Raw genomic sequence first — 14,528 nt, forward strand, 5'->3', positions numbered from 1 at the left:
AAGTTTCCCCTCAGATTCCCCTTAAATACTTCACCTTTTATCCTGAACCTATGACTTCTAGTTCCAGTTTCACTTGGTTTCAGGGGTGTATTCTTCTATGCCTTGCCTATATACAGTTGTATATATTGCCTCATTTATAGTTATTGTATCTGATTGCTCAGACTCCTCTGGTAGCATATTCCGTTCCAGATATCAAACATTCTGTATAGAAAATATTCCCTTTTAAATCTCCTATGTCTCTTCATAAGACAATGCCCTCCCGTTGATAGTTCATTGTCACCTCCAAAGAATAGTACCTGAAGCAGTTTAGAATTTCCTCGACACAGTCTGCTAATGTTTTTCACCCATTGTGGGGTGTGAACCTACAACCCTTCTGCCTCAGAAGCAAAAGTGCTACCCAGAGACAGACAACCAGTGCAGCAATTCCTCGAAATGGCTCAGTACATCCCAAGCAAATGCATAGAGTGCCATTCTGTTGGGAAGGGTATATTGTCTATATTAATAAACTTACTTGTTTTTAGTATGTCAGTATTTCTGAAACCAAATCTTATATGAAAGACATTAAAAATATTTAATTGTCGCAGCCTGTATCAGAATCAGAACCATGTTTATTATGAGACCATAAGATTTAGGAGCAGAACCAGGCCGCTCGGCCCATCGAGTCTGCTGCACCATTTCATCATGGCTGATCTAGTTTTCCTCTCAGCCCCAATCTCTTGCCTCCTCGCCGTATCTCTTCATGCCCTGACCAATCTAGAAACTAGCAACCTCTGCCATAAATAGATAAAGACTTGGGTTCCACAGCTGCCTGTGGCAAAGAATTCCACATACTCACCACTCTCTGGCTAAAGAAATTCCTCCTTCTTGACATTCTAAAAGGATGCCCTCTACTCTGAGGTTGTTTCCTCTGGTCTTAGACTCTCCACACCCACTCTGTCAAGGCCTTTCACCATTCAATAGGTTTCAATTAGGTCATCTTTCATTCTTTTGAATTCTAGTGAATATAGCCCCAGAGCCATCAAACGCTCTTTACATGACAAGCCATTCAATCCTGGAATAATTTTCGTGAACCTCCTTTAAATCCTCTTCAGTTTCAGAATGTCCTTTCTAAGGTAAGGGGCCCACAACTGCTCACAATACTCCAGGTGAAGCCTCACAGGTGCTTTATAAAGTCTCAACATTACAACATTTGCTTCCTTACTACAGACTAAACCTGCAAATTAACATTTAGGGAATCCTGCACAAGGACTCCCGGGTCCCTTTGCACCTCAGTTTTCTGTATTTTCTCTCCATTTAGAAAATAGTCAACCTTTTTATTTCTTCTATCAAAGTGATTAATCATACACTTCTCAACACTGATCACTGATGTAAGTCATGAAACTTGTTTTGTAGCAGCAGTGCAAAGCATAAGTATCTAGCAAGTGTTACAATAAAATAAAAAATAAATAAATAGTGCAAAAGTGGAATAACAAGGTAGTATTGACTGATTCATGGATCATTCAGAAATCTGATGGCAGACAGGAAGAAGCTGATCCTAAAATGCTGAGTGTAGATCTTGAGGCTCCTGTACTTGATCCCTAATGAGAAGAGGGCATGTCCCAGAAGGTGAAGGTCCTTATTAGTGGATGCAGCTTTCTTGAGGCACTACGTTTTGAGAATGTCCTTGATGGTGCCCATAATGGAACTAGCTGAGTCCACCACCATCTGCAGCCTCTCTTGACTCTGCCCGTTGGAGCTTCCACACCAGGCAGTGATGTAGCCTCTCAGAATGTCCACCGAACATCTGTAGAAATTAGCTGGAGTCTTTGGAGACATACTGAATCTCCTCAAATTCCAAATGAATTAGAGACACTGGCTGTCCTTCTTCATGTCTGGCCCAAAAAAGAATCTTCTGAGGCATTGATGCTCTTCACCCTTTCCACTGATGACCTCTAAGTGAAGATCAGTGTGTGTTCTCCTGCAAATAAGGAAAATAGGGCTTTAACCTCTGGTTACTTGGTCACACATGTATTCCATCACCAGCACCTGCAAGGCAAAATTCAAGAGCGTGATGTAATGTTCTTCACATGGCAGCACAAGCACCATCCAGGTTAAAGCAACCCACCAAACTGGCAGCTTATCAACCAATTTAAACATTCATTCCTTCTATCACTGGCACCCTGTGGCTCCAACTTCCAGCATGCACACAACGCACTGCAGTTACTCACTCAGGCTACTCCTGTGGTGGCTCCCAAACCTCTTGATCTCCGTCACCCAGAAGGAGATGGGAGCATCAGCAACTACAAGGTTCCTTTTAAGTGCTGACGTGGTATTGGCTTATCGGTCTATTGATGCCTCGTGTACAGTGCCAAGATAGAGGACAAAGCAAAGAAGCACGCCATCCAGACAAACCATTCCATCCATAAGTAAAAGAGAAAATATAATGCAGAATATAGTGTTACTGTTACAGGGAAAGTGCAGCACAGATAGACAAATGAAGCGAAAGGGCCACACTCAGTTAGATTGGCAGATCACGAGATCATCATTTAGTGTATAGGAGTCTGACAACAGCAGGATCGAAGCTGTTCTAGAGCCTGTTGGTACGTATTCCCAAGCTTTTGTATCTTCTACCCAGTGACATAACAGGAAAAGAGAAGAAGTGGGAGGGGTCCTTGATTATGTTGGCTACTTTCCTGAGGCAGTGAAGGCCGTAGACAGAATGAGTGGAGGCTGATTTGAGTAATGGTCTGGGCTGTGTTCGCCACTCTCTGCAAACTGAGTGGCTTGGAAATGAATCACCATCCCTTCTTTATCATTGGGTCTAAGCCCTGGAATTCCCCATCCAGCAACAACGGGGAGTGCATTCACCAAAAGGACAGCAGTGGCTCAAGGCAGCAATTTGCCATTAACTTCTCAAGAGCAGTTAGGAGTGGATAATGAATGCTTCCCCGTTAGCAATGTCCTGAGTTTAAAAAGATCAAAAGCAAGTATGCTGTAATACAAACTCCATCAGCTCCAGTAAGCATGTATCTTCAGGCAATTATGGAAACCTACCTTTCAGCTTTACTTCTCAAGCTATGACAATACATTATCAAAGCCTTTTGAACTATACTTGTTTACTCTCTGACCTTAGAAACACAAATGTTACTCAGAGACTGGAAAACTCATTGCGTGATGAATATAATCGTGGGAATGGAAATTTGAAAATTCATATTCTTTCTTCTTTCTTGTCTATAAATGGATCTACCAGCAAAACCAAAATCTACAAATTATCAGCTTCTTGCATCTTTATTTTAAACCTTTGTTCATGGGAGCTAATTAACTAATTGCTTGATTATTTGGTTATTTTTCTTATGGATAGACTGTTTATCTAGCTTTTCTCATGAGTATTTAAAAGCACAAAATAGTAGTCACTGTTATTTGTAGAACGGTTATATTTTAAGTCCTGACTGTGCAGGAGGCTGAGGGACTGATGTCATGGAACAGCATCACCTCCAGGTTCCCAGCCTTCGTGATAAGGATGTTCCTTTGGCCAATAGCCCTATCCCAATGACGTGGGATCTGTATCACTGGGTTCAATCTATTTCCTTGCCACCAGCGGTAACATGTGGTGATTAGCTGTGTTTCAGGTGGGGGTCTCTAGACTAGAGGCAATGATGATTGTTGTACTGCCAGTCCTTTGCTGATGAATGCATGTTGATTCACCCATCCTTTGCATCTGCAGAGAACTCCACAAGCAGCAACCAAGAGTCCGTGAAGTTCCACAGATTCATCTGAGTTAATAGATGCTCTAGGTTTTCCTGAGACCCCTAGGAAGGGACATGCATCTGGCTTGATGAGGGGTGCAGGGAAGGACTGGGGAGAGGAAAACGGATGCATACAGCAAAGTCTAGTTAAAATATCTGACAGGACATCACATATGTGTCGTATATTGAAATGCAGGTGTTAGAAAAGGAGATTAGGTGCTCCAGATTCTTTCCACATTGCTGAATTTGTAAGCTGATAAGTTGTAAATTAATTGGTTTATTGTTGTCTGCATGCTCACTAATACTGATATCCCCACTATACTTCCCTCCAATCACCTTAAAACTATGCCCCCTTTTATCCTGGGAAAGAAGTGCTGGCTGAGCAATCTATGTCTTAAATCATCTTATGCAACTCTATCATCACCTCTTATCCTCTTTCTCTCCAAAGAGAACAGCCTTAGCTCTCTGATCCAGGCAGAATCTTGACAAGTCTCCTCTGCACCCTCTCTAAAGTTTCTACTTCCTCCCTATAATGAAGTGATCAGAACTGAACACAATAAAATGATCTATATGGAAGGCAGGCACTGTACTGTGGGACATTTAACAACTTCAAACAAACTTACTGTGTTTTTTCCACATTGTGCTTTCTCCATAGGTGTTGCACTATGTCCTGCATTTTGAATTTTTACAACCACAATGTACTTATTATGTAAAGAATGATCTGCCCAGACAACATGCGAACAAAAGGTTTTCACTGTATCTTGGTACATGTGACGATAATAAACCAATACCAATTCCAATTTAATTAGAGAGAGTCAGGTGCCAGCTCAACTCCATTGCAGACCCTGGCCACACAGCTTTGTGTTCACAGGAACATCACACAGGAGGACCCCACACCAGGATAGTAGTTCACTCCAGTTTTACTCTGAATGGATGCCTGACGAAGTATTGTCCAGTCATGGGTGTGGTAATACTGGGGAAGGGGTGGGGGAGCTTCAACCAGAAATTTCCAGAAATAGAGCTTTGATGTGAGACTGGATAGGTTCAGTTTGTTTTCCTCGGAACATAAGAACGTGTTGGGGAAACCGATAGAGGTAGGCAAAAATTCCAAGGGCCATGAATAGGATAGATATTAGGAAGCATTTTCCTTTAGTAGAAATGGGAAACACCACTGGTATGGAAACACCAATGCCCAAGAATGAAAAAGCCTACAGAAAGTGATCGATCACAGGAAAAACCCTTTCCATCGCTGAGCACACCTACAGGCAGTGCTGCCAGAAACACACAGCATCCATTATCAAAGACCCCCACCATCAAGGCCATGCTCCCTTCTCACTTCTGCCATTGAGAAGGAGGTACAGAGTTCTTAGGTCCCACAGCACATCACACCAGGTTCAGGAACGGTTATAAACACAAAGTGCACTGCAGATGCGGTGGTCAAATCAAGACGTACAAAAAAGCTGGACGAACTCAACAGGTCGGGCAGCATCCGCTGAAAGGAGCAGTCAATGGATGTTGCCCAACCTGCTGAGTTCATCCAGCTTTTTTGTATGTCAGGAACAGTTATTACCCTTCAACCATTGGGCTCCTAACCCAATGTACGTTTGTAGATAACTTCACTCACCTCAACTCTGAACTGATTCCACAACCTAAGCATTCACTTTCAAGGACTCTACAAATCATGTTCTTAGTATTATCTGCCTATCTATCTATCTATCTATCTATCTATCTATCTATCTATCTATCTATCTATCTATCTATCTATCTATCTATCTATCAATCAGCTTCCTTATTTATTTACTATTTGTTTTCTTTGTATTTGCAGTTTGCCTTTTGCATTTGGTTGTTTTCCAGTCTTTGTGTGTAGTTTTTCATTAACTCTATTGTTTTTCTTAGTGGAACTGTGAAAACCTGCAGGAAACTGAATCTCAGCATAGTATATAGTTTTATATATATTTACAGTACTTTTATAATACGTTAACTTTGAAATGTTCAGGAGCAAAGGTATAGATTGAAGTTGAGTAAGCAATCTGGAGGGTGTATCACTCAGAACTATTCATTCAGAAGGCAGCTTGAGTTTCAAATGGCTACGAAGGCAGACTCTTGCACTTCAGAAATATCTAGAGGGGCACCCGAAATACCATGGCAGAGGTAAAGGGGCACGATGGAGGCAGAAAGCATTAGGTGTCATTAGCTTAATTAGTTTGGCACAACATAGTGGACCTGTTCCTGTGCTCTACTGTTCTATGTGCCATATGTTGATGAATGGACACGAGACATGGATGAGTTGAATACAATGGAGAATGGACCCTGAACATTCTCTATTCTCCAAACACCTGAAAGCATTGACCTCCAGGGTTAAGGATGCTTCCACCCTCTGTTATAAGTCTATTGAATTGTTTCCTAGTGTGATAAATTTGACTCTTGACCACACAATCTACCTCGTTATGACCTTAATGTTTAACTGCTCTGCACTCTGTCTGTAGCCTTACTCTGCATTGTTATAGTTTTACCTTGATATCCCACAAGTATGAAAGAAAAGCTTTGCACTATGTCTCAGTCCATGTGACAGCAATAAACCAAACAAATTCACATTACTTTATGGCAGATGCAGGGGCTGAAGAACATGCTCCCATACTGTGTTACCCTGTGACTTTCGTACAGCAGCCAACATCATCAAAGCCCCTCCTCCTCTTATATTTTCTTTTTCTCCCCCCCCCCCCCCCCATCAGGCAGAAGACACAAAAACCTGAAAGCACGTACCACCAGACTCAAGGACGGCCTCTATACCACCGATATAAAATAACTTCCTCACCTGCAGTACCCTTTATCTGTAACTGTAACATTTTATTCTGCCCTCTCTTATTGCTTTTCCCTTGTACTCCTTCAATTTACCGATGTGATGAGACTTCACTGTTCCTCAGCATATGACGATAATACACCAATTTATCTATTTACCAACCTGCCATTTATGAAAGCACATCGTGAAGTCAGTGTTACCTTCCCTACTTCAAACAAGAAGACCTAGTTCTGTGGAGACACAAGAGACTGCGGATGCAGGAATATGAACAAAAAGACAAGACGCTGGAGGAACTCAGTGGGTCAGGCAGTATCTGTGGAAGGAAAAGGACAGTTAGTGTTTCATATTGAGTCTTTTCATCTGGAATGAAAGATAGAGGGGAGATAGCCACTATAAAAAGGTGGAGAGGATTTAATCTATATTTATATGAAGTATAATTTATATTCTGGAGGAATTAGAATATAAAAACAAGAACATAATGTTGAGACTTTATAAAGCACTGGTGAGGCCTCACTTGAAGTATTGTGAGCAGTTGTGGGCCCCTTACCTTAGAAAAGACATTCTGAAACTGAAGAGGGTTCAAAAGAGGTTCTTGAAAATGACTGCAGGATTGAATGGCTTGTCATATAAAGAACATCTGATGGCTCTGGGCCTGTGTTACTAGAATTCAGAAGAATGAAGGGTGACTTAATTGAAACCTATCAAATAGTGAAAGGGCTTCACAGAATGGATGTGGTGAGATTGTTTCCTATCATGGGAGAGTCTAAGGCCAGAGGACACAGCCTCAGAATAGAAGGGTATCCTTTAAGAAAGGAGATGAGGAGGAATTTTTCTGGCAAGAGAGAGGTGAATCTGTGGAATTCTTTGCCACGGGCAGCTGTGGAAGCCATCTTTACATATATTTAAGGCAGATGTTGATAGATTCTTGATTGGTCAGGGCTTGAAGGGTTGGGGGGCAGGGTGGAGAGGAAACATGGATTAGGCATGATGAAACGGTGGAGCAGACATGATAGGCCGAATGGCCTAATTCTGCTCCTACATATTACATTCTTATGGAACGGATGGAGCAACAGCTAGAAAATGATAGGAGGGTCCAGGTGAGATGGGGAAATTGGCAGGTGGAGGAGGAGCATATATAGTGACAGAAGCCAGGAGGTGATAGGTGGAGGCAGCAGAGAGCATCAAAAAATGAATTCTGATAACAGAAAAAGGTGGAGCATGGAATCAAGGACGGGAAGGGAGGAAAGCAGATGGGAATAATGGGAGTGGGAAACTGAAGATGGGTGATAGGGGCTGGAATGAGTGTGGGAAGAATTGGGTAGTTCAAGGGAAGAGATCACAAAGGGGCAGTGAGGGGCGGTTGACCTCAAATTGGAGAATTCAATATTCGTGCCTTTGTTTGTACTATTCTACTCAGGTGGAATATGAAGTGCTGTTCCTACAGATAGTGTTTAGCCTCATTCTAGCAATGAAGGAAGCTGAGGACAGAAGCTCTTGTGGGAAGGGGGAGGAAAATTAGTTCAAGTCTGAGCATAGATAGCTTTACTAATGAACAAATGACTTAATGCAGTGAAGCAAGAACACAAGATCAACTTATGTTTCTGTTGTGACTGTGATCAAAGTCACTGGTGATGCACTGAGCTGGCGATGTAAAAGTCTTTATTTAGCACAAGCTTCCTAAGATTGATATAGCTGGGAGTACCAATAGGAACAAGCTCCCACTACCTATTAAATGCTCCCAATGGCATGCAACTCAAATAGCCCCTGACAATCAAATTGAGCTCCTGGTCTTCATGTGTGGCTTAGGTACTAAGCCCAGCAGAACCATTTCGACTGGCAGGAGAAGGGGCATAGGCAGGTTACTGACACCTTGAAACCAGTTGCTTCAGGCAGACAGGGCTCATCAGCCATAGCTGGCAGTTCATCTAGGAGAAGGAAGCCTCTGTTCCCAAACATTTTCTGCCTTGGGGCTATACTCAGTAAACCCCAAGGAAAAGTCCGAAGCTGGAGTACCTGAGGTAGTCCTATGTTGAGTTCAATGCTGACTAACAACTCCTGCAGCCAGTCTGTATCGGTCTCCGCTGTTCCTTAGAGTTCATCAGCTGCGTGGAGAGGTAGAGCTTACTACATGGGCAACATCATGTTCTCTGTATTGTACTGCCCAGGCTCATGTATCTAGACAGCTAGGACACAACATCCATGGTCAATCCTGATCAACTGAGACCTCAGATTCAACACAACGGTCTGGCATCATTCTGGAGACACTCTCAATAGAGGCCCACAAACCCAAAGGTACATCACAGTTTATACCCTTAAGACCAAACGTAACAGAAGGTGATTCAGTAAAATTTCAATAGCTGCAATGACATTATTCACTTCAATATTTTGTGTTGAAAAATGGTTCCTTTGAGATACATAGGGGAAGCGCTTTGTAATTGAGAAGACACCTGTGAAGATCAAAATGCCTGAATTTGTGTAAGTATTCGAAAACCTTCTGATAATAGGGAAGCTAATCACCCAAAATTAATGTTGTCAGGGCTGTTTCCGAGTACACAACTATGATAAATACACAAAAACTTTTGACTTCCTATACCTGTAACCATGTTTGATATGCTAAGTGACAACATCCGTCTGGTCTGCCAGCTTACACTCGAGTCGCCATGGTGCAAGTGACTTGGTCATGTTACCTGGCTTTATGCAAGCCAATTAGCACAACCCCATTGTCTTAATGTTTGGCTCTTGCATATGCAATCTCTTAGTCTGTGGAGCAGTTTATGCAATTAACTTCAAATTACAGCTTGCCATTTACAAAAAAACTGAACGCTAATTACAAGCTTCGTCAACTTATTTACATTTACAATAAGAATTGAAGCCTCGTTCTTGTTTGAATTAATATCTGCTATATTCACATAACTCCAGAATACTCCTTAATGTACCTTACTCTTGGTCCCTGGACATAAATGTGTCCTAGGAAGGCAAAAATTTAAGGCGGATCTGATTAAGCAGGGCAGCAAAAATGCTCTCCACTTCAGATCCCTTCCTCAGTTATTAACCTACGTGAATCTACATCTACACTATCTAACATCCCTAACTGGCTGTCTACAAGATGGCACATAGATGACAATAAAATTTTCCAGTCATTTGATCACTCCTTCAATCTCTGATAGCTAAAGCTATCAGTTGTGGTAGTCAATAGGCACTCTGTGGGCAGGGTCACAGAAAGGTAACCTTGTTTCAGGTTAACAGATAACAGTTCACACCCCATGCCATGACAGAATGACGTTGACAGTCTTTTTGATCATAAGCATAAGAAATTCTGCAGATAGCGGAAATCTGGAGCAGCGCACAAAATACCGGAGAAACTCAGCAGGTCAGGCAGCATCTATGGAAATGAATAAACAATCAACGTTTCGGGACGAGACCCTTCTTCAGGACTGAAAGGTTGTTTACTCATTTCCATAGGTGTTGCCTGACCTGCTGAGTTCCTCCAGCACTTTGTGTGTGTTGATTCAGTCTTTTTGATCGATCTCCAGGAGGGTTTGGGGCAGACTCTATTTGAATAGCTGCAAAGGCCTTTCCCAATGGCACTCCCTCCTGGAATCTTCTTCCAATCGCTGGTCCAATCACAGAAAGGGTAATTTGTGTTCATTTCCCGTTCAACTGGGGTGGCTGCCTTCCGATGCTGCGTGCGATTACTTCTCTCCTTCTTGGTCTGCCTTGACATTGAGGTTGTGGAACGTGGTGTTACTTCCCATCTATTTTCCCCAATATCTTTCAATTCCGATCTATAGAACTAATCATCTACCTCCAAGAGCCAGCCTTTATTACAAAGTATAGTTACCATTATACTTTAAACTTTGCTCACAGTTTGCTGACACGCTCTCTCTCTCTCTCTCTCTCCGTCTTCTGCATTTGTGTTCCCATCCTCTTTCATCTGTGGGTCCACTTCCATCAGTTGTGGTTAGATGTGGCTAGGTTGGTGTTCACCACTTAGATTTTCTGCAATGACACTAACAACTGATCCCTTGTTCTGTCTGTGAGGCAACAAGAAAGTGAGTCAACCAGTTTAACCTGAGTCCAGTGTTTCCTGCAGCTAATTCCTCACCTGTTTCCTTCACCATGGTCCATCCAGTCCTTGGCTTTTTATCTACATACCTCTGAGACGCATCTATAAAAATTTTCTCTGTTTCCCCTTCTGGAGGTGTTTCCTTCACACCAGTATCTTTCTCCTGCTCTGTACACACCAGTTTTCTGGCAAATAAAAAGCACAACAGCGTCTCTTCCACCTCAGGTGACTGAAGAAGTTCAGCACGGACCCCCTAAATACCTCCAGACCTTCTACAGGGGCAACATTGAGAGCATACTGACTGACTGTACCACCACCTGGTATGGGAACTGCACCAACCCTGATCGCTGGGCGCTGTTGAGAGTGGTACGGACAACCCAGTGTGTCTGTGGATCTGAACTTTCCTCCATCGAGGACACTTATAGCATCAGGTGCAGAAAGAAGTCTGGAAGACCATCAGGGACACCAGTCACCCCAACCATAATCTGCTTCAGCTGCTTCCATCTGGCAAACGCTACCACAGCATTAAAGCCAGGACCAACATCCTACAGGACAACTTCTTTCTACAAGCCATTAGGCTTGTAAATTCACATGTCTGTACATTGTGATAGAGTCATAACGCAAAAATATTTACTCACGCACCCTGTGGGATAGATGTAAAATCTAACTATATTCTAATTCTAATTTTAATTTCCATTTTTTGCACTCGTGTGCCTCCCTCTCTGTCAAGATGATGATTACTGATGTTGTCCCACCATCACAACAGGTTCACTTACCTGCACTACCCGTATTTCAAAGTATGTACGCAGACACAATTCTGAGATTTGTCTTCTCCAGATAGCCATAGAATACAGAAAACCATATAGGTAATTGAAAGAAAGATATTAATCCTCCCACACCGTATCTCACAAAGCCCAAGTGCCCTCCAACCCCTCCCTCACACAAAAACTAACAGATCCCACTAACCTCCAGCTTGCCAATCTGCAACAAAAATGAATGGGCAAGGACACAAAGAAAACATCAAATTGAAAGAGGTCAATATGAACTACAACAACACACACAAAATGCTTGTGGAACACAGCAAGCCAGGCAGCATCTATAAGGAGAAGCGCTGTCGACGTTTCGGGCCGAGATCCTTCGTCCTGGCCTGTTGTGTTTCACCAGCATTTTGTGTGTGTTGTTGTTTGAATTTCCAGCATCTGCAGATTTCCTCGAGTTTGCAATATGAACTACAGTTTGTTTGAATAAATCCCAGAATTTTGATAACATCTCCAAGAGCATCAGGACCCAGTGGCCCCTCCAGTGACAGTGACGTGAACCAGCAGCTCCTACAGTGGCATTGACTCAAACCAGCAGCTCCTCCAGTGGCAGTGACTTGAACCAACGGCTCCTCCAGTGGCAGTGACTCGAACCAGCGGCCCCTCCAGTGGCAGTGACTTGAACCAGCGGCTCCTCCAGTGGCAGTGACTCGAACCAGCGGCCCCTCCAGTGGCAGTGACGTGAACCAGCAGCTCCTCCAGTGGCAGTGACTTGAACCAGCGGCCCCTCCAGTGGCAGTGACTCGAACCAGCAGCACCTCCAGTGGCAGTGACATGAACCAGCAGCTTCTCCAGTGGTAGTGACTCGAACCAGCAGCCCCTCCAGTGGCAGTGACTCAAATCAGCGGCCACTCCAGTGGCAGTGACTCGAACCAACAGCTCCTCCAGTGGCAGTGACGTGAACCAGCTGCTCCTCCAGTGGCAGTGATGTGAACCAGCAGCTCCCCCAGTGGCAGTGACTCGAACCAGCACCCCCTCCAGTGGCAGTGACTCGAATCAGCGACCCCTCCAGTGGCAGTGACTCGAACCAGCAGCTTCTCCAGTGGCAGTGACTCAAACCAGCAGCTCCTCCAGTGGCAGTGACTCGAACCAGCAGCTTCTCCAGTGGCAGTGACTCGAACCAGCAGCTCCTCCAGTGGCAGTGACTCAAACCAGCACCCCCTCCAGTGGCAGTGACTCGAACCAGCACCCCCTCCAGTGGCAGTGACTCGAACCAGCTGCTTCTCCAGTGGCAGTGACTCGAACCAGCAGCTCCTCCAGTGGCAGTGACTCGAATCAGCGGCCTCTCCAGTGGCAGTGACTCGAACCAGCAGCTTCTCCAGTGGCAGTGACTCGAACCAGCAGCTCCTCCAGTGGCAGTGACTCGAATCAGCGGCCCCTCCAGTGGCAGTGACGTGAACCAGCAGCTCTTCCAGTGGCAGTGACGTGAACCAGCAGCTCCTCCAGTGGCAGTGACTCGAATCAGCGACCCCTCCAGTGGCAGTGACTCGAACCAGCGGCTCCTCCAGTGGCAGTGATGTGAACCAGCAGCTCCTCCAGTGGCAGTGACGTGAACCAGCAGCTCCTCCAGTGGCAGTGACTCGAACCAGCAGCTTCTCCAGTGGCAGTGACTCGAACCAGCAGCTCCTCCAGTGGCAGTGACTCGAATCAGCGGCCCCTCCAGTGGCAGTGACTCGAACCAGCGGCCCCTCCAGTGGCAGTGACTTGAACCAGCAGCTTCTCCAGTGGCAGTGACTCGAACCAGCAGCTCCTCCAGTGGCAGTGACTCGAATCAGCGGCCTCTCCAGTGGCAGTGACTCGAACCAGCAGCTTCTCCAGTGGCAGTGACTCGAACCAGCAGCTCCTCCAGTGGCAGTGACTCGAATCAGCGGCCCCTCCAGTGGCAGTGACTCGAACCAGCAGCTCCTCCAGTGGCAGTTACTCGAACCAGCAGCCCCTCCAGTAGCAGTGACGTGAACCAGCAGCTCCTTCAGTGGCAGTGACTCGAACCAGCATCCCCTCCAGTGGCAGTGACGTGAACCAGCAGCTCTTCCAGTGGCAGTGACTTGAACCAGCAGCTCCTCCAGTAGCAGTGACGTGAACCAGCAGCTCCTTCAGTGGCAGTGACTCGAATCAGCGACCACTCCAGTGGCAGTGACTCGAACCAGCGGCTCCTCCAGTGGCAGTGATGTGAACCAGCAGCTCCTCCAGTGGCAGTGACGTGAACCAGCAGCTCCTCCAGTGGCAGTGACTCGAACCAGCAGCTCCTCCAGTGGCAGTGACTCGAACCAGCAGCTTCTCCAGTGGCAGTGACTCGAACCAGCGGCCCCTCCAGTGGGTGACTTGAATCAGCGTCCCCTCCAGTGGCAGTGACTCGAATCAGCGACCCCTCCAGTGGCAGTGACTCGAACCAGCAGCTTCTCCAGTGGCAGTGACTCAAACCAGCAGCTCCTCCAGTGGCAGTGACTCGAACCAGCAGCTTCTCCAGTGGCAGTGACTCGAACCAGCAGCTCCTCCAGTGGCAGTGACTCAAACCAGCACCCCCTCCAGTGGCAGTGACTCAAACCAGCACCCCCTCCAGTGGCAGTGACTCGAACCAGCAGCTTCTCCAGTGGCAGTGACTCGAACCAGCAGCTCCTCCAGTGGCAGTGACTCGAATCAGCGGCCTCTCCAGTGGCAGTGACTCGAACCAGCAGCTTCTCCAGTGGCAGTGACTCGAACCAGCAGCTCCTCCAGTGGCAGTGACTCGAATCAGCGGCCCCTCCAGTGGCAGTGACTCGAACCAGCAGCTCCTCCAGTGGCAGTTACTCGAACCAGCAGCTCCTCCAGTGGCAGTGACTCAAACCAGCGGCCCTCCAGTGGCAGTGACTTGAACCAGCAGCTCCTCCAGTGGCAGTGACGTGGACCAGCAGCCCCTCCAGTAGCAGAGACGTGAACCAGCAGCTCCTTCAGTGGCAGTGACTCGAACCAGCATCCCCTCCAGTGGCAGTGACGTGAACCAGCAGCTCTTCCAGTGGCAGTGACTTGAACCAGCAGCTCCTCCAGTGGCAGTGACGTGAACCAGCAGCTCTTCCAGTGGCAGTGACGTGAACCAGCAGCTCCTCCAGTGGCAGTGACTCGAATCAGCGACCCCTCCAGTG

At 45.8% G+C, this 14,528-nt stretch overlaps 1 protein-coding gene across 2 annotated transcripts in view; it reads right to left on the reverse strand.

Annotated features, from left to right (window-relative positions):
• Positions 1-585: 585 nt before the first annotated feature.
• LOC132378881 (general transcription factor II-I repeat domain-containing protein 2A-like) overlaps positions 586-14,528 on the reverse strand; it is a 35,456-nt gene continuing 21,513 nt past the window's right edge. Inside the window, exon 2 of one of the 2 annotated variants that reach the window (XM_059946150.1) lies at positions 586-1,957. The gene's annotated coding sequence lies outside the window, so the exon portion shown is untranslated. Of the gene's footprint in view, positions 1,958-6,537; positions 6,839-14,528 lie in introns of those variants that run through there. The other variant, XM_059946149.1, reaches the window with a different exon arrangement.

This window comes from Hypanus sabinus, chromosome 21 (genome assembly GCF_030144855.1).
Source record: "Hypanus sabinus isolate sHypSab1 chromosome 21, sHypSab1.hap1, whole genome shotgun sequence".
NCBI lineage: Eukaryota > Metazoa > Chordata > Chondrichthyes > Myliobatiformes > Dasyatidae > Hypanus > Hypanus sabinus.